We start from the raw sequence: 26,960 nt of genomic DNA on the forward strand, positions 1-26,960 counted from the left end.
AAGAAGGCACACATGGCTTACTCCACGGATTTTTTCGATAACAACAGTAATTCTGGCAGCAAGAAGAGCAAGAAAAATTGCAACAAGAATGCCAAACACTCTAGGGCTGAAAGAACAAACTCTGTGGCCCAGAAAGGGAAATTTGTTAAGCCACAACCTGTCCAATCAGCACCGTAGCCTGAAGCGAAGCAACCAGAGAAGCTGAAACATGAGGGATGGAGTTATGATCGGGAGTTTACAACTTTAGAATAGTCCCGCGAAGACATCTTGGAATATATGACGTCGAAAGGAATGATCAAACTCCCCAAGGTGGCAGATCCTCCTGTGGCTATGGGTAAATGGACTGATAAATTTTGCAAGTTTCACCGGATTGTTGGACATGACACCGAGCACTGTTTTGTCCTTAAAAACATCATCTAGGACTGTATTGACAAGAATTTGTTGATCGAGGATGAGCAACAACTAAAAATCTTGTCCAAACCATTTCTTAAGCATTCAACTTCAGTCATCACAGAACAAAAATTTTCTCTGCAAGACAATATTCAGCCATGTTCCAGTCAGGACATTCAGGATCAACATCAGGTCCTCGTCCTTCGTCAAGCGTAGTCTTCTGCCAAGAGGGTGGATATTACTGCATTTTCTAGTAACAATAAACCAACCAAGGAGCCAGCAAAAGTGACGACAGAGATTGCCAAGTCAGTTCCTAAGATTCCGAAACGCTTCATCAAAGCAGCCTCGAAGAAAGGAGAAGCTTCAGGGTCAGTACAGAAGCCAATCAATGCTCTATCAAACATTTCTATCCTGGATCTGACCCATGCTTCCCTAGAGCACCAACAAGTGCTAGAAGATCTGCTAAGAAAGATCAAGGTCCAACCTAGCACCACTCCGCAGGATATGGCCCAAATAGTCAATCAGGCTATGACGAATGCACCAATCACATTTTCGGATGAGGATTTGCCAAAGCCCCATTCATTTCATAACAACGCCTTATACATAGTGATGCGGAACAGGGGCATGACAATCCCTCATGTGTTGGTTGATGGAGGCAACAACCTTAATATCAGTCCGGAGATGACGGCTAAGGCTTTGGGCCTGAAGGAAGAAGAATACACCCCAGATCCCATAACGATCTACGGTTTCGATAACCACGGGCAGACAACCAAGGGGAAGAAATTTCTTAAAATTTTTATCAACTACTCGGTGCATACCGTGCTCTTCCATGTGGTCAATGTGCCGCCCACATACGACCTTTTGCTCGGGCGCACTTGGAACCACAACGCCAACGTTGTTCCTTCAACCCTTCATTAGTGCATCAAATGGTCGAAGGGAGGCATGATTACCACGGTCCTAGGAGAGGATCCGGAAGAGCGACTCCCACAGCCAATGATCCCCCATCCTACTTTCACTGTCGACATCCCGAGCATCCGGGAAGTCGATGAAATCAGTTTGAGTGAAAACCTGGACATGTTGAAGTTGAAAGAAGTTCAGCCGACAGAAAGCGTGGCAACAGTAATCCAGTGGCAGGGACCTCACTTCTTCAAGCTAAGTGGGCGTCTCGATTGCACGTCATTCAAGGATCATCCTCTGTTTCGTCAATTTGCAAAAACCAAGAAGGGATTTGATCTTCTGATGAAGCATGGCTATCAGCCCTTCAGAGGCCTTGGTAAGAATGGGAATGGCGTTCTGGAGCCAATCGTCCCCGCTCGGCATGCCACCAGCGCATGTTTGGGTTTTTCAGGCCAGTCTTCAGGCAGAAAGACCACCTTTGTCAAGGGAGCAGAATGAAGAAGACAATGCCAATGTTTTCTGCTTTCTTTTCTTTAAATGTCATCCTATAGGGGCAAAAATCCGCCCAGGTCTCTTCTTTTTTTTAACTCATATGTAAATATCAAGAGTATTTCAATCAATAAAATTTTGATTTCCTATTTCTCATTTTTGGCATACACAAATTCTTTGCTTATATCCTTGTTTGTGTTGTCATTCTTTGTTTCTGTACAAAAGGCTGTTTTCAAACCTTTTATCCTTTTCTCAAAAACTTTCTCTTGCGCTTTCAGGATTGCCAGAATCATGACTCCTAAATCGCTCAAAATGCTCGTTATCAATACCAACTTTTCTCAAAATAAATCCAAACCGGCCAAAATCTGCAAGGCAAAGGCAGGGGCATAAGTCAGCAAGGTAATAGGGCAGATCGAAGAGTTAGCAGAGTTCGACTCAGCGATTCAAGAATTGCCAGTATTTAGAAGTAGGACGAACCATCGCCGTTGGTTCAAGATCCGACAGAGGATGTCAATATTGGTTCAGAAGACGATCCGAAGATCCTCAAAGTTGGTTCCAGCCTAAGTCCAGAAGAGAAGGAAAAGCTCATCCATTTCCTCAAACAACATCAGAAAGTCTTTGCTTGGACTTATGAGGATATGCCAGGCTTAGACCCCAAACTGGTCGAGCATCGTCTCGTGCTGAAGCCAGACTGCAAGCCAATCAAGCAAAAATTGAGAAAAATGGATCCCTGAGTGGCACCACAAGTTAAAAAAGGACTTGAGGAGTTGTTAAAAGCAGGATTCATCCGGACTATCGAATACTCAGACTGGTTGGCGAACATCGTGGTAGTTCCCAAAAAGAATGACAAAGTCTGGATTTGTATTGATTTCAGGGATCTGAACAAAGCAACCCCGAAAGATGATTATCCACTCCCCAACATCGATCTTTTGATCGACAGTACGATAGGCCATGCCATGTTTTCCTTTATGGATGGATACTCAGGCTACAATCAGATCAAATTGGCCGCTCGTAACCAATCCAAAACTTCTTTTACCACGCCTTGGAGCACATTTTGCTACACAGTTATGCCATTTAGACTCAAGAATGTTGGGGCAACCTATCAGAGAGCAATGACAGTTATTTTTCATGACCAGATGCATAAGAACATGGATGCTTATGTGGATGACATCCTAGTCAAGTCTAAAGGAGAGGATCATCTTGATGCTCTCGGCCAAGTCTTCGAAAGACTTATTCTCTACAAGGTGAGGCTCAATCCGCAAAAGTGTGTCTTCGGGGTGGAGTCAGGCAAGCTGCTTTGGCTACATGATCAGCAAGAAAGACATAGAGGTGGATCCTGCCAAGGCAAAGGCGATCATTGATATGTCGTCTGCCACCAATCTCAAAGAGCTGAGGAGCCTTCAAGGGCGCATTCAGCATGATTTTATTATTGTTCATGCTTATTATAATTTCCAAAGCTATTTACCAAAGTTTACTTTATCTTTTCTTACCATTTTTATTATAATCTCTCAAATACGTTTTTAACTTTTTTTCTTTTATGTCTCATCATCTTTGCATGCCATTTTTGATCTCTCTCTCAACACTATTCAAAGTTAAAATATGTCCTCATATTCACTTATACTCATAAAAGCTATAAATATTAAAACACATTAATCATGACAAATTATTTATGTCATTCATATCTTTCAAATATGTCATCTCTTTCAAGTACACGTCACATGATTACCCCATGTCCTATCTCCTTTCACGCCTATCCATAAGAACTATTTACACTAAATAAGTTATCATGACATTGCTTTATATCATTCATCTCATAACTCTCTTTAAATTACTTTTGTCTTTTTCTCAAAACATCCCTTACGAAAATTGAGCCTATCTCCTTTATGTTGCCTCAAATCAAATATATTGACCCATGTCTTGTATTTTAAAATTTCAACTTGTTATTTATTTTATTAGGCCATTTTTGAACATTATCTCTTATTCACACTATCATATCACTGGTCACTCACTCTATATCATTCGTACATTCAAATAATACTTTATTTCATAACACCTTTTCACATCATTTTTTTTTTGCCCTTCTTATTCTCAAAAATTATTATGACACGTATACTCAATGTCTCATCACTCCTATGATCGAATTCTTTAAAAATTTGTGGTTCATTTTTTTTAACATCTTGCTATGCATTTTTTTGTCACTATTCATCCTTCATTTATGTCTTGTCTATGCTTATCAATCATTCATAAAGAACTTGTCCTAAATTGAACCTTATGTCCTTATTCTCACACGTAAAATGTATTGTTGTTGTCACTTTATCTCAAAACCATGTCTCTCTCTCTATTATATTCTCAAACAAGAATTCAAACCACCCTTGTATCTTCTTGTTTGCCTCTAACTTGTGGATCACCCCTACATATACTCAATATCACATTAAACTACCTTCCAAAATTTGATCTGACCATACATTCACTAGCCTTATTTCTTTTTAATAAAGAAATAACCCAACCTTCTCTATTTAATGAACTCTTGCATTCATACCTCTATCACTTGAAAAATTCATCATACCTTCGCAAGTTTTTTTATCTCTTGTATTCCCTATCTCTTGGTATCACACTCGTTCTTCGTTATCCACTTCTTCAATTTTCAAATGGCCTCCTCTTCATCAAAACCCTACCTCAATGATTTCGATATCATTGATTTTTTTGAACTACGATATCCGGACCTTATACAACATTAAAACTTTGTAATCTCTCTCCAAATTCAACCCGGAAGGTTAATCTCCTTTGAAGATTTTCCCTCCTTTGATCTCGAAACCTCTCTACAAGATTTTGTGCATAATTCAGGATCTTCAAACAATGCTTCATACTATCCCGCTCTCATTAAACTATTCTATACCAATCTGTTTGTGGATCATGACCAAACAACTATCACCACCATGGTTCATGAAAAAATCATCTCTTTTGATACTTACTCTTTAGGACACATTCTGAATCTCCCTTCCTATGGCATTGACCTACCCAACATAGTACCCATTGATCGTACTGTGTTTAAAAAAATCCTTCACTCAACAAGATCTACCCACTTCCCATGGCACACTTGTAATCTAAAACCGCATGCCAGACTTCTCTCACAAATCCTATCTCATAATGTCTTTCACAAGCAACCTTCCAAGGGATTCGTACCAAATGAGATATCCCTCCTACTATATGCAATTTTTTTATCCTTTCCCATCAACTGGTTATCCATTATCTTATAAAACATGATAAACTTTCGAGTGTTTTGTCTCCTTCCTTTTGGCTGTTTTATCACCTCTATTCTTCAACACTTTAATGTGTCACTGCAAAACAAAGTCATATGCTATTCTACCACTATCTTTAATGAGTCTGTTTTCTTGCAAGAAGGATCACAACCACAACAAACTCAAGATGAAGGATATGATGATGCCAATCCTACTCAGACATCCCAAACTGATGTCTTCTCTGCTCTCACAGATGTCCAAACCACACAAGATCTTCTCTTGGAAAATCAAGCATCATTACATGCCGCCTTTCAGTCCTTCAAGACTGAACACAAATTCATCCTCAAGAAACTACATTCTCCATCCTCTTCAAAATGAGTTTTTATTCATTGGTCTGTAATATTAAACTTACCTACTCTGATCCCTCCTTTTTGTCAATGACAAAGGGAGAGAACTACCTCTCATATGTAGGAGAAAAATGATACACACACTATTTATTATTGTGTTCTCTTTTATTTATGATTGCTATTTTTTTCATAAAATGCATGTTTCATGCTTTGATATCATATTTAAAACATTATATATATATGACTTATTGACAGGGGAAGCATATATTGTCATCATAAAAAAAAGGGAGAATGTTGAGAAACTATGTTTTGATGATACATGATAAATATGATATGCTTTCATGAGATATGATAAATATGATATGCTTTCATATTTGAAACTGGATATGATGTGCTATGCATTTAACGTGTATTTGATGCAAGGTTATTTCACTTAAGAGGAGTGAAGACAACTTGATCAAGTGCAAAAATTTGATGCAATCATAATACTCTGAAGAAAAAGCTTGATGAGCCAAAGAGATGCATTAAAGATTATCCAAGAAAATCGGCTACTTTAAGATGAAGATTTTTTCTTTTTTAGAGTAATATATAATAGAACCTTCAGAAGCATGCATATTTCATATTAGATTATATGCTTTAAAATCATACAAGCCATTCATATTAAAAAAGACAAGCTTTCATAAAAAGAACGTTATGTATTTCAAAAACACCTTTTTGAAACAAATCATTATACTTCATACAAACATTTATGAAAAAAACAAATTGACAAGATATAAAAAGATCATGATTTCAAAAGCATTTATGTAAGAAAAGAAAAATGCATTGGTTCATAATACACAAACATTTGCGTAAGAAATTTTGGTTCATAATACATAAACATTTATATAAGAAAAGACAAATTGTGAAAAGATATATTGGTTTATAATACACAAGCATTTATTTGAGAAATGACTATTTGTAATATAAGTATTACTCAAGCATTTATTGTACTTCAAATCATTCATTTTAGAAATAACGATTTGAGAAAATAAATATTATTTTATACACAAATATTTATTGTTGAACAAAACAATTAATTTAAGAAATGACCATTTATTTCTTTAAGCATTAAATACAATTTAAAAAACACTCACTAAAAAAGTGACGACTTATATTTGAAGTCATTATTCTTTTAGTAAGCATTAAATGGTACTTCAAAAGCATTTACTCAAGAAATGACCATTTGTAAAATAAAGTACTAAACAAGCATTTATTGTACTTACATGCATTTAAATAAAAAAGTGACGATTTGTAATAGAAATGAACTCAAACAATTAATGTACTATAAATCATTTATTTGAGTAATGATAAATTATAATATAAATTACATTTCTAAATACTTAAACATTTAATGTATTACAAAACATTTATTTGAGAAAAGACATATTATAAATTAAATCTCATTTTTAAATACACCAATGTATATTGTACCTCAAAATATTTAATTTAGAAATGATGACTTGAAGAAACTATCATAATTTAAATACATCAAACATTTATTACTTAATAATTATTTAATGTATGGAATGACGATTTTTGAAAAAGCAATATATAGTACACACATTATTACACACATTTTCTCATAAAAAGTTGTTTTTGAGATGACCTGGCATCTCACATCACAAAAGGATAATTATTTTAAAGCATTTCAAAAAGCAACGACTATTTTTGAACATCTACATATACAAACAAAATAATATTTCAAAGTAAGATACATGTGAGCTTTCAAAGAGAAATATTCTTACTTGATACACTAAAAAAGAGCTTAGAAAAAGACAAGAAAAGCTCTCTGACAAAAAAATCAAGTGTGTGTCTAAAGAAAAAGAGAAAAAGAACATTTTATTCTCCTGAAAGATTATTCTGCCTATTTTCAAAAGAGAGAAAATTTTAAGAGAATCTTCATACGTGCATTCATACTCTGCATATCATTCTGAAGGTTCTATAGGAAAGTGTTGTAACTTTCTACTTTCTGCTGTATTCTTTCTCTGTTGAGAGAAGTAGACCTCTGAGGAAGAGGGTGTTTCTCTACTCTGTTGAGAGAAGTAGACCTCTGAAGAAAAGGGTATTGTATTATTTATCCCGTAACACAAATTTTATAGTAAAAGGCTCAAGTGTTTTACCTGAGGACTGGATGTCGGTCAGTAACTCGGCCAAACCAGTATAAATCCTATGTTTATTGTGTTGTGCCTAATTATCTTATTTTTTATATTATCGATCTTTAACGAAATTCACTATTCACCCCCCTCTAGTGAAATTTCAGTCGACCCTCCGGCAACCCGAAACAGAGAGAGGGGAGGGCACGGTAGGGGTTGCCGGCTCTTCGGCAACCCGAAAGAGAGTGAGGGGGGCGGGACCAAGAAGAAGGTGAAGAAGAGGGGTGTGGGGTCACCTCCAGTTGTCGAACGAGAGGACGACGACCAGCGAGTGGGCGACGGGAGGATGCGGGGCGACGGGCGGCCGACGGGAGGTCATGGGGTGGTAGGCGACCGACGGGAGGTCGTGGGGCGGCGGGTAGTCGACGGTAGGTCAACGGGTGGGCGGGCGACGGGAGCTCGAGAACCGGCAGCAGAGAAAAGAAAGGGAACAATGGCTCAAATTAGGGATTTATGAGAAATTTATCGATGGATTAGCGACGACCAAATGTTGTCGCCTATTCCATCACAACTGTGCGACAGAGTAGCGACAAAATTTGTATGTCGCTAATCTGTCATTAGGTAGTGACGGATGAGTGTCAGACTAATTTCCGTTGCTAATTTCATAAATAATTTGAATGGTAGCGACGAATATTTTGCTCTCGCTAAGCCGTCACTAATGGGCGACGGAAAAAATTCGTCGCCAATATCCATCTCTATTTGAAGTTTTTCTTGTAGTGTTTGTCGTATGTAATTATTGTAAGCACATATGTTATGTCACATATGTTATGTCTGTAAGAAACTCTTATGTCCTAACTTGTTTATATATGTGTATTTCATGCTATATACGATTAATGATATTTTACCTATGTACTTTATGCAATTATATGTGAAATTGTTAAATTGCTTATTCAGTTATGCAAATGAATGTCATAGATGTGAATGAATGAATGTTATGGATGTGAATAAATGAATGAATGTCATTTATGTAAATGAATGAATGAAAGTAATGTGTATGTTGATGTGGATTCCTTTAAACCTCATTTAATAAATGATGAGAACCACACTTTGGTTATATTATTTCAAACTTGATTTGTATTCTTCAAGTTTGGTTTTTGATTTTCTACTGGCATATTGTTAATGCCCTACAACATTACCGATATCAACCTGGAAGATTGGAGTGAAGACGGATTGCTGCATACTCAAATAAACACTTTTACCCATTACAAACCCTGGGAGATCCACACTTTATTCCTTTTTAAGACTTATAAACATTAAATTTTTGTTCTGAATCATTACCATTTCAAGACTTGTAAATATTTTGGAATGATATAAATTTGTGGATATTGTCCTTTCTTTTATGTAATAATAAAAAATATGATTACAAAATCTTAACTTTTATATAATTCCTTAAATGTCTCAATCTTTCAATAAATTTCGTCTTTCGCATTTTAATATATGAAATTCTCTAGAGTAATAAACTCAACCAGGTTATATCTATGAATGGTTTCATATTGTATCTAATATAGAGAGGCTAATATACATTCGCACTTGCGTTCAGGTGGGCCGTTCAGTATTTAGAATGTGGTCCTAGATGAACTTGTTGACACATTACTTTTAGGAGTCATGTAAAACTTTATATCAAATAAAAAAATTAAATTTTCTCAAAATTTTGGGTTTTGAAAAATATTTTAAAATGTTAGTTTTTTTTAGAGAAGTTACAACCTTATAGCTGGGGTGTTTCAAATATGTTTACATTCTTGATAGACTCACCTATGTGAGTGCAAAGGTGGTGGTCGCCTTCTATGGCACTTGAGCTATGTCTCTAGAGCACTCATGAAAATGGGATACAATACAAAACCCTTAATATGTATCTTTTATATATTTATAGTCACACTATGATCACCTAAAGTGAAAGTGTGTATTACTGTACCTGAAAAGTTAATTAAAATTATCAATTTTTTAGACTAACTATAATTAAGTAATACTAATGTGAAGATTCAAATCCAAAAGGTATTTTCATTTATGCACTAGATCTTTGCAAATAACCTCTTGAGTATTTTTATAGTTTTGATTCATGTGAAGAAATGGTGGGGTTTTATATATAAACTATTAGGTTAAAACCTGGTGTAGTGTATTTATTGTTCTATATTTACCTAAGTTTGTGTGTTTATTTAACCCTTCAAAAGTTTAGTCATATATTGAAGTATATGAGAACTTCACCTAGCTTTAAATAATATATAGTTGTTTTTATAGATAATGCCCATTGGGGGGATATCAATTAAACTTTAAACTTTAAACTTTCAACTTTCAACTTTCAACTTTCAACTTTGGACCTTGAGTTTGGGTTTGGGTTTAGGTTTAGACTTTGAACATTCTTTTTGGTACTTGAAACGATTTTATCCCCAAAACCAAGATGTTCTCACTTTAAAACTTTTGACTTTGGAGCTTAGAGCTTGGACTTGCTTGGATTTGGATTTGGCTTTAGACTTAAATTTGAATTTGGGTTTCGATTTAGGTTTAGGTTTTGGTTCAATTCAGTCTGGTTTGTTCCAACTCGACTTGACACAGTCTTGGTCATTCTTGAACTTTAGCCAATCTTTTTGGAAATTGGGATGGTTTTATCCCCAAGGCCAAGACAATCTCACTTTAACTTTTTGACTGACTCACTATGAGCCTTGACCAAACCAGTTCCTTGACCAAAACTTGTTCAATAATTTTTACATGGGGTAATTATGGTTAAACAGTCCATTAGGAGCTCCTCCATGTTGACCAAGGTCCAAATATTGGACTTACTTAACCCTTTTAAGTTCATTTTTGATAAGGGTTATACAATTTTTGTTCATTGATTTGACCTAACCTCTAGCCAATGTTGACTAGCCGTTTGGCTAGCCCAAACCATTTATTGCTAGCCATTGGGATTGGGGCATATATATACCCCAACCCTCTCACATTCTTCTTATCACCCAACTAGCCTCTCCCCTCTGTCTCTAGAGTTCACGGACTCTCTTTATCTCTAGTGCTCTCTGAGCTTTGAAGCCCCCCCCCCCCCCCCCCTCCTTTCACTCTCTTGAGTAAGTTCAGACCTTGACTTAGTCAAGGTTTTACCTTAGTCGAGCCCAGAGCCTAAACCTATGGTAAGCCTAAGGCTTACGTAACCTAAGTCAAGAGGCTATTGAAGGTGGTTCGTGTCAAGTTGCTCGGGCTCACCCAGTCAAAGGAGTGGGCCGATCTTTGCGAGTAAGCAAAAACTTGGTTGTATCCTGAGAAAAAAGCTACACAAATACTCATTCCACAATGTACTTGATCCTAAGTGGGACAACTATCGCTTGAAAGATCAGGCGTGTAACACATGCCTTCGAGCACACCTAGTTCAAGCCCTATTGCATAAAATTTTCTTCTTGTGAGTAAACATACCTACTATAGAACTAATATGATTTGCAAAAGGTCAATTTCATAAATTGAAAAGAAACTATTAAAATTTACTTATTTAAGTTCTCTATTGGTGGATAGTGTTTTGGACAAGGTCACATGTTGTCCATATTTGAAATTTCTAACTTAGAAAATCTTAGCAGGGAATAAACTTGCAATACATTAAAGCTTTTATTTTTGGAAAAATCACTAGAATTTTAGTTTTAGGTTTATAAACTGGTTGGCTAAAAAGTGTATGCCATCTTAGTTTTAGGTAACTAATTATTTGTTACCTTTTTAAAGGAAAATAAGGGGAGAGATAGAATGTAGCACTTGTTTTTTTGAAAAAAAATACAAATGCTTCAACAAATTTCATAATTACATACCAAAAGAACATGGTATGAGAGTAATTTAAAAACGGATCATAAAGAACAAAAAAAATGGCATTGAATACTCCTGCTTTTGCTTTTATATGGATAGAATCGATTCATCAACTAAGGTAAAATTATTAAGGTTATATCAAAATTTGAGATCTATCTCTGTTAACCCAATACATTACATCCTTCTTACTATAAATTAAAATATACAATATGTTTTTTTTCAAAAATAAGTAATTAAATATTTTAAATAACAAGTATCTCAACCTTATACTGCAAAAGAAATTTTTTATTTAAGGTAAGCTTGCAAGAACTGCCCAACAAATATTCTCAAATAAGAGAAACTAGTTTTCTATATAAGGATGCAGATTTCTCACATAATGAGAAACAAGGTTTTCACTTTCTCATGCATTTTCGCAAGTTTATCAGTTTCAGAACTGCCAACTTTTTTATTCTGGAAACAGTTTTTCAGAAAGTGAGTTTCCCACATGTAAATGGAGTTTCCAACAACCCTAGATTGACTTCTTTTCTTTTCTTAGACTTTAATGAGAACTCAATCATGAGTTTGGTCTAACATTGAGGCAGTTGCATTCTGGTTTAAATTCGGCTTGACTCCAAAACTGAGTTCGTAGTGCCAAGTTACACAGTGAAGCCTAAACCCAACCGATTACCTATTATTTTATCTCAAGCTAGGGCAGCTAGGCTCATGTTCAATATTCAATTATTCATGATAAGCTTGGACAAATAACCAATCAGAGTTGAGAATCCATTGAGAGTTGATGGGAGGAAAAGACAAAATGTGGTATGGAACATAACATGTAGTAGATGAATGAGTCCAAAGAGCTTGTTCATTGTTAGCATAAGCACTAGGGTAAAGGGTTTTAGCCACAAAGTTTTTCTCGTTGAGGGGTTAATCCATGATTACATGTCGCTCTGGGTTTCTTTATGTAACTAAATAAAAAAAAAACTCACAAGGGCTCTACTCATCTAGTAAGCGCCACTTGTGAATGTCACCAAGTTGACGAGACTTTATAAGTTCAAAACTCACAAGTGGCATCCCTTGCCACAAGGTTAGAATTGGGTGTACTCTTCGGTACCAAAGGGGAATTCAAGGGTTTTACCAACCGGAATCCAGCCAATGTGTGGTATGTAAAAGCAGGAGGGGAGGGGGTGAGGGGGAGCTTGTTAATGTCACCAAGTTTACAAGACTTTATAAGTTTGAAACTCACAAGTGGCATCCCTTGCCTCAAGGGGGTGTACTCCTTGATACCAAAGGGGACTTCAAGGGTTTTACCAACTAGAATCCAGCCAATGTGTGGTATGTAAAAGTGGGGCAGGGGCGAGGGGGGTTCCCTTTCTCTTCTCTCTCTCTTCTTTTTTTCTCATCCATGTCACAATCACCATGTCTCCATGAACCAGGGGATTATTGACTTGAGTGGTCATGGTAGAATGAGAGATAAAAGAGTAATTAAGATGTTTAAGAAATTTAGGTTTGTTGAATATTTTTGAAAAGTTAGGTGTTTTTTCAAAATATCTTTGAGTAAAATGGTAATGGTAACACATATTTAATGACAACTTTTATAGAAGATTAAATCTAGATGGTTTTAATTGACCATGAAACTTGGGTATATTTTGACATCTTCCAAAACTTAGGTGTTTTTTATTATTCCCTAAAACTTAAGTGTGTTTTTTAAAACTTCCTTGTTCATAAATATAATTTCATACATGGAAGCTATTGGATGCATTTTGCATATATTAAATAGTTAAAAATTACATGCCCATGTCTCCTAGTTTTCATAAAAATCACATATTTGTGTCTCTTAGCCAATATCAGTGTCATTAAATTGATCTGAAACGGTCTGGATTGACTGATTCAGATCAAATTGGCTTTGAAATGATCCAATTAAAAAGTTATTGGATTCGATTTGTTTATGATGAATTTTATCCTCTTTTTTTTGTTAAACGATTTTATGTATCAATTTTAACAACATTGGTTATAATGGATCAGGTACAGGTCCAAGTTTTGAGCTCAGTCCAAAATCAGTTTTGATGAAACCTAAACAGCATCAGACCTGACCCAATTACAACCTTCCTACTCAATGAATCAGATTTGGATTTATCTGCACTTAATCCAGAAGAATATTCACCCGATTGTAAAGGTCCGAATACACCCAAGTCTTGGTCCAACTTTTTAATATCAATAGCTCATAGTTTAGGCTCTAGGTTTAATTTGTCTGGTTGGGTTTGATGGAGTCAGAAACAATATCATGATGCAAATCAGATTACAAAACAACATGATATACATGTTTAACAATAGATTCAAACTGTAACAGGGTTCAATCATGTTAAGTATCGTTTTATACCAAAATCCAAACAAGGACAACATATCAAACAGATGCATAGAACAAAATAAAAACAACAATGACATGTTAATATTATGTAATAGGCTAAGGCGTATAAAAATACTCTCCTTAGAGAAGATTCACCCCCACATATGGTGCAAAAAGGGTCCAACATCCTTCTCTGATGATACAATAGCCTCGGCAATCTGAATCGGTGCACTCTGATGGTAGATCACCCTTCGAAAATAGCCTTTGCGAACAACTGCTAGAGAACTTCCCTTTCTAGGAAACACCCTTCAGAGAAGCAAGAAAGAGCAGCAAGAGAGAAAACAAATTTGGTAGGTCAATTATCGAGCATCTCCGTAACCGTAACCGTAACCCTTTAACCATATTTTATAACCCTGAACGGATACTAAAGACATGGAAGAGATCTATTATCTGTTATGAAGTGATGTGACCCATCAACGGAAGGATCTATTATCCATTTTTTTCTTTTTCTTTATTTAATCCAAATAAAACAATTAATGCAAGACAAAAAGAACATTGAACTTAGATTAATAGATATAGCCCTAAAGGGCAAATTACCCAAACCTGACTCGACACGACGCAACAGGCGAGCATGTGTGTGTGGGTTACCATCTCATCCCCTTGTTCTTGAAACAAATGATAGAATCACCATGTAAGATATAAACCCCACTACTATTTTGTGATTCATCAATATGGGACTATTCCACATCATTAAAGTCCAAACAAAGGTACTAAAAGAAAAATGAGTGGTCCCCAAATTATTTTCTTCTTTGAATTATTTTCTCATCTCTTCTTACATCCAACATTCTCCCACAAATTCAAAGAATGAAAACAGGAGGAAACATAGATGCAAGATGGAGTAATCTGAAGTAGGACATATTATGCTTTCAGTAATGGTACCTTCTGATTTGAACCATTACCTTAGTTGGCTAACTTTACCCCCACAGGAACGAAGTGAACTAAAATCTTGAACTTGAACCTTTGGTGTAGGAGTATCCATTAGCAACAACATGATAAAGGTTCTGGTTGTAATCTTAGGGGCGACGTGTTAATGACCATGCACCGAAATCTTGTTTCATGTGTGACTTCAGGAACAACCCAATTCTTTAAACTGCGGCCACACAGTCACACACACATAGGTGGGCTTCTCTAGAGATGCACTGCTAACATCTTGCCTAGAAGGCTTTGAACTCATTCAGAATTTTCACTCTTCCTTTACTTGCAGCTACAACAGCTACAACACCTTTCCAGAGTAATCAGGGGAAAAGACACAGATACATAGTATCACATTAAGAATGTGCTATCTAGTTCACCCTATAACTTGTTATTACGTCATTGAACCTACTTTGTGGGATCTCCACTCAGATAGGTTGGGTTGCCACTATAGATGAACTACTGATGTGTTTCAGTCTCATCCACTCTCTAAATTTCAGGACTAATGAATTATCTAGTCCTTTCGTTAATGGGTCAGTTGTGTTCTCTTTGGATCCAACATAGTCCACAACAACCACTAATTGAGACACCAGTTCCCTTATAGATTTTATTATGACTTGGATGTGTCTTCCTTATTTTTTATTATATTTTGTGCTTTTAATTTTTCTAATTGTGGTCATATTGTCACAATGCAAAAATATAATAGGAATTTGTTTGCTCATTAAAAGAAGTTCTTCTGAAAATCCATTTAACCATTCAGCTTCCATTCCTATGATATCTAAAGCATAGAGCTCAACCTCAAAAGTAGATTGTGACAAGATGGTCTACTTTACTGACCTCCAGGTGACTGCGCCGCCGCCCAAGGTAAATACATAACCTGTTATGCCATAACTCCCAGAGTTCATAACTATCCAGCTTGCATCACTATATCCCTTAAGTACGGTAGGGAATCTTTTGTAATGCAAACTCAAGAAAATAGTTCTTTTTAGGTACCTAAGTACCTTGTTCAATGCCTTCCAATGAGTGTGATTTAGACAACTTGTGTATCTACTTAATTTTGTCACAGAGAACGCAATATTCGGTCTTGTGCAATTCGCAAGATACATCAAACTTCTAATAATATGAGAATACCTTAATTGAGACACATGAACACCAGTCGTATTCTTATAAAGAGGAGTAGAAGGTTCATATGAAGTTGCTACAAATATTTCTTTGTTATAGCCAAATTTTTCAAGTACTTTCTCAACATAATGAGATTGATAAATAGCTATACCATCAGCTGAACGAGTCAACTTTAAGCCTAAGATCATAGTTACAATACCCATATCCTTCATATCAAATTTACTACTAAGAAACGACTTCGTCTCATTCGCAATTCTCATATTAGAACCAAACAATGGAATGCCATCTACATACATGCATAAAATGATACATGTATAACCTTTAACTTTACAACAAACACATTTATCAAATTCATTGACAACAAAGTTAAATGATAAAATAACTTTATCAATTTTTTCATGCCATTGTTTAGGGCTACAAAACCCTCAGGTTGATCCATATAGATCTCCTTTTCAAGTTCGCTAACCAAAAAGACAGTCTTCACGTCCATTTAATGGACCGAAAGATCACAAATAGAAGCCAATGCAATAATCACCCTAATTATGGTCATCTATGTAACTGGAGAATATATGTCAAAATAATATATTTCTTTCTTTTGTTTGAATCCCTTGGCAATCAGTCTAGCCTTGTACTTATTAATGAATTCATCTGGTTTTAACTTCTTCTTAAAGATCCATTTGCACCCGATAGTAGAGCTACCACGAGAGAGGTCAACCAGTTCTCAAGTGTCATTAGAGTCAATGGAGTCCATTTCACTCTTTATGGCTTATTTGTAATGTCTTTCTTCAGGTGAATCCATTACATCTTGAAAAGTGGTAAGATCATTCTCGATATGGTAAGTGATATAATCACTTTCCAAATCCTTGATGATATGTGGTCTCTTGCTCCTTCTTGGTTCAACCACTTTTTCAAACTTATTTGGTCCAAAGTGGGAATAAGATGGCTCAACAACCACATTTGTCATCTTTTCCACATGTTCGGGAATGAAACCAGAAGTTGAAGGTATATCTGAAGAAGAAAGATTCTGAGGTACACCAACTTTCATGAGAAATACATCCTCAAAGAATGTAGCTTCTTGAAGCTCAATAATAGAGTTTACATCTATGCCAAATATCTCAGACTTAATTACTAAGAACTTATAGGCATAGATGTTCTCTACATAACCCAAAAAGACATCATCTATGGTTTTAGGACCCAGTTTTTTCCTGTTGTGCTATGAGACAAGTACCTTGGCAAGACACCCCCACACTTTGAGGTATTTTAAGCTAGATTTTTTATTTCTTCAGAGTTCAAATGAGCTATTGTCCTTATGCTTCTAGGAAACTCTATTCAGAATATGGCAAGTCGTATTCAGAGCATCCCCCCACATATAGGTAGGTAATCCAAAACTCTCAAGTAGAGCATTTAGCATGTCAGTTAGGGTTCTATTCTTTCTTTCTTTCTGCAATCTCATTAAATTGAGGAGAATATGGAGTGGTAAACTCATGAACTATGCAAACAGATTGACAATATTCATCTAATTTGTTAGACGTATATTCTCCTCCTCTATCAGACCTCAATCTTTTAAGTTTTCTACTAGTTTGTGTTTCTGTTTTATTCTTAAAAATAAGAAACTTATCAAAAACTTCATCTTTTGATTTTAGCATATACACATAACAATATTTAGTGCAATCATCTATAAAAATGATAAAGTACTTTTTATGATTTCTAGTTAACACTCAATTAAACTCACAGATATCTGTGTGCACCAAATCCAATATTTCAGAATCTCTTACAATCATATGAAATGGTTTCCTACATTTTTTTGCTTGCACACAAATTTCACATTTTTTAGTTTTATCTATGGAATATTCAGGAATCATCTTCAAGTTTATCATGCATTTTACAAAATTAAAATTCACATGACCTAATCTTTTATGCCACAAATCAGATGATTTTATATTGTAAGCAACATTAGATAATGAATCAAAAGAAATATCATTCTCTAATTTATTACTGCAAACATGTTCAACACAAAGTTTAAACAAACCATCATCTAAATACCCCTTGCCAATAAATATTTCAGAATGCAAAATAACAACTTTATTATATTTAAAGTTAAATTCATAACCCTCTCTAACTAGACATGAACCACTTAAAATATTTTTTTTAACTATAGGCACATAGTGCACTCTGTGTAGAGATAAAACTCGTCATGAAGGAAACTTCAGGTCCATGTGTCCAATCCCCAATACCTTTTCAGTTGTGGAGTTGCCTATAGTCACAGATCTACTTTCAATGGCCTGGTAAGAGACAAAGACAGACTTATTAGCACAAACATGCACATTAGCCCCAATGTCAACCAACCACTCAATTGACTCATAAACCAGATAGATTTGAGGGTTAACAAAAACATACTCAACACTAGTCCCAACTTCCTCAGTCACCATATTGACTTGAAGAGTTTCATCTGTGGTCCTGTGAGCTTTGGCCTTTTTAGAAGAATATTCCTTGGCTCAATGCCTAACCTGTCCATAGTTTTAACAAGATTTGTTCTTTATTTTTTTCTAGATTTTAGCTTTGGGTTTGAATTAGTTTTTCATTGCAGGTTTAGCTTTTTGACAATTGCTTTTAAATGATATGGTCATCATATTAACTTTAGGCTGTTCAGTTGGCATCACAACTTGTTTCTGACTCCTATGCTCTTCCTCAATGGCTATGGATACCATAAGATCATCCAGAAAAATCTTTCTTCTACGGTGCTTGAGAGACATGCTAAAGTCTACTCAAGACTTAGAAAATTTTTCCACGATGGTCATGACTTGAAACTTTTCAGGAAGTTTCATATCTGCCTCAGTCAAACTATGAAGCAATAGCAGAAACTCATGTGCTTGTTCAGTAACTAACTTGCCCTCAACCATTTGATACTTCAAAAACTTGGCAATAGAATACTTCTCAAGACCTTGGTCTTCAGTATTGTACTTTTTGTTAAGTTGATCCCATAGAGCTTTAGCAGTGGTAGAGGAGGAACTGTATACGTTGAACAAAGTGTTGGACAAAACCAATACAATGCAACCACAACATATACCATCATTCTCTTTCCACTCTACAATCGCAGTAATAGTGGTGGGATCAGGATCAGTATCAGAAACCGTAGGGCATTCGAACTCTAGAACAAAAATCAAACCTATAGTCGTGAACCAGATTTTTATATGTTATTGCCAACGCTTGAAATTCTGATCGGCAAACTTTTCAGGCATACCAGACATGTCTACTTTCAGTATAAAACTAGATGAAATTGACATGCTTAAAATCTTCTTTAAGACTGATGGAGTCAGAAACAATATCATGATGCAAATCAGATTACAAAACAACATGATATGCATGTTTAACAATAGATTTAAACCGTAACAGGGTTCAATCATGTCAAGTATCATTTTATAACAAAATCCAAACAAGGACAACAGATCAAACAGATGCATAAAACAGAATAAGAACAACAATGACAACAAGTTAATATTCTATAATAGGCTAAGGCATATAAAAATACTCTCCTTAGAGAAGATTTGCCCCACATACGGTGCAAAAAGGGTTCAGCGTCCTTCTCCGAGGATATAATAGCCTCAGCGATTTGAATCAGTGTACTCCGATGGTAGATCACCCTTCGAAAACAAGCTCTGCGAACAACTGCTACATAATTTTCCTTTTCAGAAAATGCCCTTCAAAGAAGCAAGAGAGAGTAGGCTGAGATAAAACAAATTTTGTAGGTCAATTATTGAGCGTCTCCGTAACCACAACCCTCTAACCACATGACCTGTCAACAAAAGGATCTATTATCCATTTTTTTTCTCTTTATTTAATTCAAATAAAATAATTAATGCGGGACAAAAAAAACATTGAACTTAGATTAATGGATATGGCTCTAAAGGGCCAATTACCTGAATCCGAACCCAGTCAGGCGGGCACATGTGTGGGTTACCATCCCATCCCCTTGTTCTTAGAACAAATGATAGAATCACCATGTAGGATATAAATCCCACCACAATTTTGTGATTCATCAATATGAGATTATTCTACATCATCAAAGTACAAACAAAGGTACTTCAAAAAAAAATAATCCCCAAATTGTTTTCTTCTTTGAATCATTTTCTCATCTCTCTTCTTATGTCCAACATGGTTTCCTCCTTCATTTGTCCTTATCACATGGATTGCATTTTTCACTGATAAAAGAGAAAAATCATCACGTCTCCACCAAAGTCTCCACCTTTTGCAGGACAAAAGATTCTCCATCTTTTTGAATAACAGTAAAACCATTTTTTTAATATTTTAATGTAAAAAAATGCATATTTTTTTTAAAATAATATTGTAAAAACATTAAAATATTAAAATGATATTATAAATATTATCTCTGCATGTCCTATCCGTGTCCACATGTCCGCTTGTGTCACCTGGGGCAAGGTGTATCCCTATGACATAGGATGTGCTGGTATCCCATGTGGTAAGTAGGGTCCTGTGTCAAGATGAAGGCAATCCCTCTGCCACATGGGGCTGCTGTTGTTCTGGTAGGGGTTCCGAACCCCAGCTTGCTTTTGAAAAAAAAAAAGGATGTGCTATGTAGTGCCCAACCAGATACAGATCCAAGACATGCTTCCAGGAGACAACTATCAGATCTTAATTAGCTGGATCAAGATCCTAAATATAGGTGTCAATGGATAGAGTATGACCTGATCTTAACCTGTACTGGATCTGGTAGGGTCTGAGTTTGGTAATAAAGAAGAAAGTTCATTAGGGACTGATCCATAGGATCCTATTAGTATACTGAGCCTGCGTGTACTAAATTTTATACGGTCTAAACCAAGTTTTGATTTTTTTTTTATTCTTTTACTTACCTCGGGATAGAGACCTAGTCCTGCTAGCTATACCTGCCATACTTACAGTCGGCTATCCTGGCAGCTTAAAACTCGCAGAGCTTACCAACCAAGTTCTGATTAAGATATGAAAATTTTCAATGTAAAAGAACATCAGAAAATTACTTTAGTGGGTATGGGTCTGATTTATGTAAATCATATGGGACCCACATGAGATTCAAAAAGATTCATATTGAAGTTCCAGTTGAACTGATCCCAACTATGCATATTGAAGGGACAATGAGATTCAAAAAGATTGTAGGTACAACTGTACCAAATATATATATATATATATATATATATATATATATATATATATATATATATATGAATTTATTGGCTATTGTCCAATTACCTAAAAAAAGCCCTTTATTTTTTTTTTGTTTTTTTTAATATTTATCGTGAAACCAACCTCACATTTGAATCGTTAGATTACAACACATAAGTCAGATTTTATATGACTTCAAAAATTAACGGCCTACAATATGTGATACTTTTCTGCATCATAAAATCATGTTTTTTTACCAAAAAAAACAAGATCCAAAATCTGGTTCCCACTATTTTTAACACGATCAAAACAACTTGTGCATAAAAAATCCAAACTCTTTTTATGTAAAACACCCACATATATATATATAGGGGTGGCAATTGGGTCGGGTTGGCGGGTTAGCATACCTCAACATGAACCCGACCCGTTTATTAAATGGGTAACCCCACACGACACGGTTAACCCGTTTAATAAACGGGTCCGGTCGGGTAAATGAGTTGACGGGTTAGTGGGTTGGGTTTGGGTAAATGGTTAAAAGGGTTGATGGGCGGGTTGGCAGGTCGGGTTCGAGTAAATGGGTTGGCGGGCAGGTCGGGGTCGGGTAAACGGGTTGACCCGCCCACCTAACCCATTTATTAAACGGGTCATCCAGGTTGGCGGGTTGGCATACTCTAACACGAACCCAACCCGTTTAATAAACGGGTTAGGCGGGTCAACCCGTTTACGACACAAACCCGAACCCGGCTAAGAAGCGGGTTGGCGGATCGGGTTAGCCGGTTCTGTCAAATTTTGCCACCCTTTATATATATATATATATATATATATATATATATATATATATATATATATATATATATATATAGAGAGAGAGAGAGAGAGAGAGAGAGAGAGGGTGGTGTATGTTGTCCCCCAATGATTCACTGAATCCCACGTCTGTGTTCGGGGGGTCTGAAAGAGCACCACGTATACAAGCACCTGAGGCTCATATTCTCATGTATGTTGACATCACTTAACATTGGAGTCTGGTGTGGTTGCAAAGATTTAAGTACCCTTTCTTGCTATTTTTCTCATAAAACGATGGTTTGAGAAAATGACAAAAATGCCCTTTATTCAAAAAAGAAAAAACAAACGGTTCAAAAAAAGGACAAACATGTCCTCCATCCATAAAGTCAAGGATGATGTTGACTCTTCAAAGTCTACACAACGAAATGAACCTTAGCCGACGATCCGATGGTGATCCGGCGAAACGATGGTGAGCCAACGATCCGATGGTGAGCCGGCAATCCGATGGTCATCCGGAGAAACGAACCTGAGCCATCAAAAATATCTATTTGAACTTTTAATCGTCATCTTCTTCTTCTTTCTTCTTCGTAAAATACTGTAAAACCCCCTCTCTCTCTAGAGAAGAAATCAAGGGAGGCAAAGAGTTCCCCCTGGAGAAGGCCATGAACATCAACCCTCTCACTCTCTCTCCCTTCTCTTTCTACTTGTGTGTACATCCAACAGACGATCCTACATTTCTCCATCAAACATCGACGGACCTGCACACTGACTATAGCATCGTTCAACTTGATGAGTTATGGAGCTTGATTCATAGTTTTTGCCCTTACAGTAGAGGATTTGGGGGCTCCTCCCAGCGTGGGTAGCATCATTCAACTTGATGAGTTGTGGAGCCTGATTTAGAGTTTTTGCCCTTACAGGAGGGGGGTCCGGGGGCTCCTCCCGGCACGGGTCCTTTCTGCGCGGTCAGCGGGCAGGGGTCCAGGGGGGCAGCGCCCCCCGGACCAATTTTTTTTGAGGCCTTGTATAATTTATTTATTTTCTTTCCCTCTTTTATATATAGAGGTGGCACCAATCCAGAGTCCCACTTGGCTTCCTCTCTTTTATTTAATATATTTTTGAATAAAAATAGCCCCATGAGGTGGCGCCACCTGAGAGCTCCCTGCAAAAGCCAAATTCGAATTTCAAACCCCCAGATAGCACCCCCTGAGATGGCGCCACATGGAGGGCTCAGATTGAGCCTGTTTGAAATTCAAATTTTTTCAAAAAATCTATAAAAACAAGGCTCCACGCCCAACATAGGGAGACCATTTTTTTTAGCTTTGGTGAACTTGGAAATTCGACCTAGCCTTCCTGAAAATCCGATTTTTGCACTTTGGAATTCAAGCCCCCTTTGGCTCAGTGAAGAAGGCACGGTGGATCGATCTTGGTGAATCATTCGAAGCCCGAAGCGAAGGACGAACAAAGCTCGTGATAGCTGTCCCTTTCAAGAGCTTCAACGCTGCCTAACGAAGCAATGTGCACCTCTTTTCCTCTTGATTTGATTTCATAATTCGATTCGAGAGTCGTTTGAAGAAAGAGCTCATCCGAGAGATGGATTGAGCTATTCTCATGAAACGACATATATAAAAATACATGATTATGCTTCCTTGATGAATTTTAACATTCATGCATTTAGCTAGATTTAATTTGCATTTTATTTCATTAATTTAGCACGTTTCATGAATTAATTAGGATTAATTTGGCATTTATTTCAATTCTGTTCATTTTCAGTAGTTCTCTGTTTTTATCAGTCAGTCCACACGTCATTTCATGCATTTATATTTTATTAAAAATTTCAAAAAAATCACGAAATGCGCCCATAGGTGTCCCTAGAATTGTGCCAAAAATTAGGAAGCATTTGAATTTGTTTACTGTGGTAAACATTCAAAATGGCAGGTCGGGTTTTGTTACCCGGGAGGCGTTTTGAAAATCATTTGCCGATTTGTAAAATCAAGATCTCCCTCATGGGATATCCGATTTTCTATCTGAAAGATGTTCTGAACTCGGGAGAATGTCTAGTTTTTAACCTGATTTTCCCAGATTTTTCTAATGTTTTTAATGTCTGATAAAAATCCGATAGTTCGGGACACGTGTCAGAGCCTGATTTAGGCCTCTGAGATCTTGGATCGACTTAGGGCTATGGTTTCTCTTTGTGTGTTGCTCCAAATCCAAAACTGTAAAAAGCGAAAGTTATGTCTGAGGTGTCCTCTGTTTTTCATCTAAAAGCCTATTATTTTTAGAATAGTGTTCATACCTGCTTCGGATTTTTCTTGTCAGTCCCCTGTTTGGTCACATTGGTCTGTTCTGTCAATTTAGGAACACAAAGTTATATTTTTATCCATGTTTATGTTGATCAAATGCCAAAGTCATGAACATGAAAGTTGTTCATGTAGGTGTCGTGAGTAACTCTGATTAATTTCATAAATTTCCATAGCTGTTTTATATTTTTTTAGCATTTTACATCAGATTAGGGTGATTTTACCTCTGTCAGAACTAAATCTCTGTTATTGAACTCACCATGGCTCAAATCCTGAGGCTGTAAAAACCAAAAATGTTCCATTTCGGGTCCTTTATTAGTCTTCAAAATATCAGAAGTTTTCATGGTGTAAATTTTGCATTATCATGTTAAGCAGTGCATTTGGTTCGGATCCATAGGCAAAATCCACCATTTTAGGACTTTCTTTAAATTTTAGCATTTAAATCATATCATTTCATGATTTTTAGCATTCTAGGCTGTTTATCAAAGTAAGTAGATGCTTCATACCGAATTTGGTGCAATTTGGAATCCATTTGAGGTTCGAATTAGCCATAATACCAAAACAGGGTCCCGCAGGACCCGGATCCAAGTGAAAAACAAGCAAAATTCGTTATTTTGGATAAATTGCAAAATGTCAAATTCTGATTTTACAGTCCTAATGTGTTTAGCAGTATGTCATACTGCATTTCATCATCATTTGATTCAATTTGAATTTCAAAATCTCAATTTTTATCAAAATTTCCTTCAAAAACCCTGATTTTAAATGTATAACTTTATAATTAGGGGTATTTTGGTTATTTTGACCACCATTTCGAATTTCAAACTATTTTCCACCGAATTTCATGCATTTACATCATTTCAAATATCAAGGAAGCATGAGATCAGGGTTTATATCCAATTAAATCCAATAATTTCATAATATTATTGGAAAATCTTGGAAAAACCCACATATTTGAGCTAACCTTATTTCAAGTTTGGCAGGGATATTCAAAAGAAGGAGCTGAAGTCTGCAATTTCCTTTTATTTCATTTATTTAGTGATGTAATAATGTAAATTTTGAAATAAGATATTTAATTTTCTGCTTAGACTAGGATGCATATCATATAGTTTAAATTTATGCAATATCCTGCTTATATGATTCATGCATTTTATTCCAAAAGCACTATGGATGTTCATGAATGGCAGTGCACCAACTCTTAGGGAGTTGATGAACTCGGTGGAATCCATATTTACGGCCCTAGTCGGAGTATGGACGAGACCCAGATCCATCATCTTTCTACTAGTCGCATTGAGCCTACACTCTTAGGCTATCTTAAAATGCACATCATATTTCCAAGGTTTTCAAAATCATGTGCATTAAATCAAATAAACTCTGAACATATTCATGGCCATAGTCAGAATATGTGAAGGATTTACTTTGACTTAATACACATTTTTCCAACAAATTTTCTTAGAAAATCTTTCAAAGTGCATTCATTCACTCATATCATTGGCATCATGAAACCATTGGTTTTCTCATGATTTTCTTAAGAAAGTGGCATTCTTAAGAAATCGATTTCTCAAGAAACTCTAAGAATTTTCCAAAATCGGCTTTCCCCAAGTCAAGTTTTTCACAATTTTCCTTGGAAAATGTTATTTTCTTAAGAGATTCAAAAGAGTTTTCCAATCTTTCTCCAAGATCCAAAATCGATTTCCAAGTATTTCAAAGGTAAAATTCCCAGGATTTCGATTCCCAAGTTTTGAATTTCCTTCTCCAATGAGTTTTCCTATAAATTTTCCATCCTTTTCCTAAGAAAATTCTCGAAGTCTGAGTTTTCGCGAGAAGTGTTTCCCTTTTCAAAGGTTCACCTTTTTCTCAAGAATCACTTCCATTTTCCCAGGATTTTCAACCATTCATGATTTTCCCACAACTTCATGAACTTTCCCGTGATTTCAAAAAACCCTTTTTCACATGAGTTTTCCTGAGAAATTGACTTTCAGCTTTTTCCTGATAAATTCTTTTCAACTCCAAATATTTTCCAAGCATACATCATGCTTTCCCAAGTTGCATTTTCCCAAAACCTCATAGCACATGCCTGAATTCTCTGTGCATTTAGGATAGAACATAACTTCAATAATTTCGCTAAGTCAAGCACAATTTTGGTCCTTGGTTCGATTACCCCTGTTAAAGGCGGCAGGAACGGTCGAACCTCGTACCGACAGGTCGAGCCCCATCCCATGGATTTTCCCGCAATTTTCAAAACGGAGGTGAGTATTTCAAAACAATTTCCAAAATCCGATCAAGTTTGAAGTGCGAAAGCGTTTCCTCTTTCTCTCTTCCGCAAGGAAGGGAAGACGGGGGAAAATTTTCGCGACGATAACAGACGCGACGGCAAAGGTAAATTACATAGCCTGTGCGATATAGGACGCGTCAGCAGAATCAACAGATATACACCTAGATCCGCATCCAACGATAGTTGCGAGGTGAGCGGGTGAACACCAAAGTATTCTGAAGGGCTCAACCAAGAACTAGGGCAAGATACCATTTTAAAAACGATATACTGCGTTGCGTGTTTGAACATAGATATATCCGACGATAGTTACGAGACGAGCGGGTGAACACTGAAGTGTCCAAAAAGGGCTCAATCAAGAACTAAAGCAAGATATTACTTCAGAAAATATATGCTATATACAAACAATCAAATACTTGAGAGAGATGAATCAACGAAGCGAACTTACTTCAAATCGTGGAAGAAACGGCTCTGGGTTGCTTCTTTGGCTTCGAGCCTTCCTTCAAAAGGTCAGACTAAGTCAGATAAAGCTGACTTAGTTGAGAAAGAGGTAGAGCAGGTCAAGCTACTCAACCTAAGTGGTTTGAACCAAACAGGGTTCGGTCCAAGTCAACTGGGTTCAGCAGGTTCGAACTCAGCTCAAGTAGGCTAAGTTTGGGTTCAGAAATCCAAACTGGAATCTGGACCAAAAAGGACTTTGACCTTGACTTTA

At 36.3% G+C, this 26,960-nt stretch overlaps 1 pseudogene; it reads left to right on the forward strand.

The window, feature by feature from the left end:
• The first annotated feature begins 1,464 nt into the window (after nt 1-1,464).
• The window catches only part of LOC149815425 (glutamine synthetase cytosolic isozyme-like), a 74,177-nt pseudogene continuing 48,681 nt past the window's right edge, over nt 1,465-26,960 (forward strand).

This window comes from Nuphar pumila, chromosome 15 (assembly GCF_984573655.1).
Source record: "Nuphar pumila chromosome 15, dmNupPumi1.hap1.1, whole genome shotgun sequence".
Taxonomy (NCBI): Eukaryota; Viridiplantae; Streptophyta; class Magnoliopsida; order Nymphaeales; family Nymphaeaceae; genus Nuphar; species Nuphar pumila.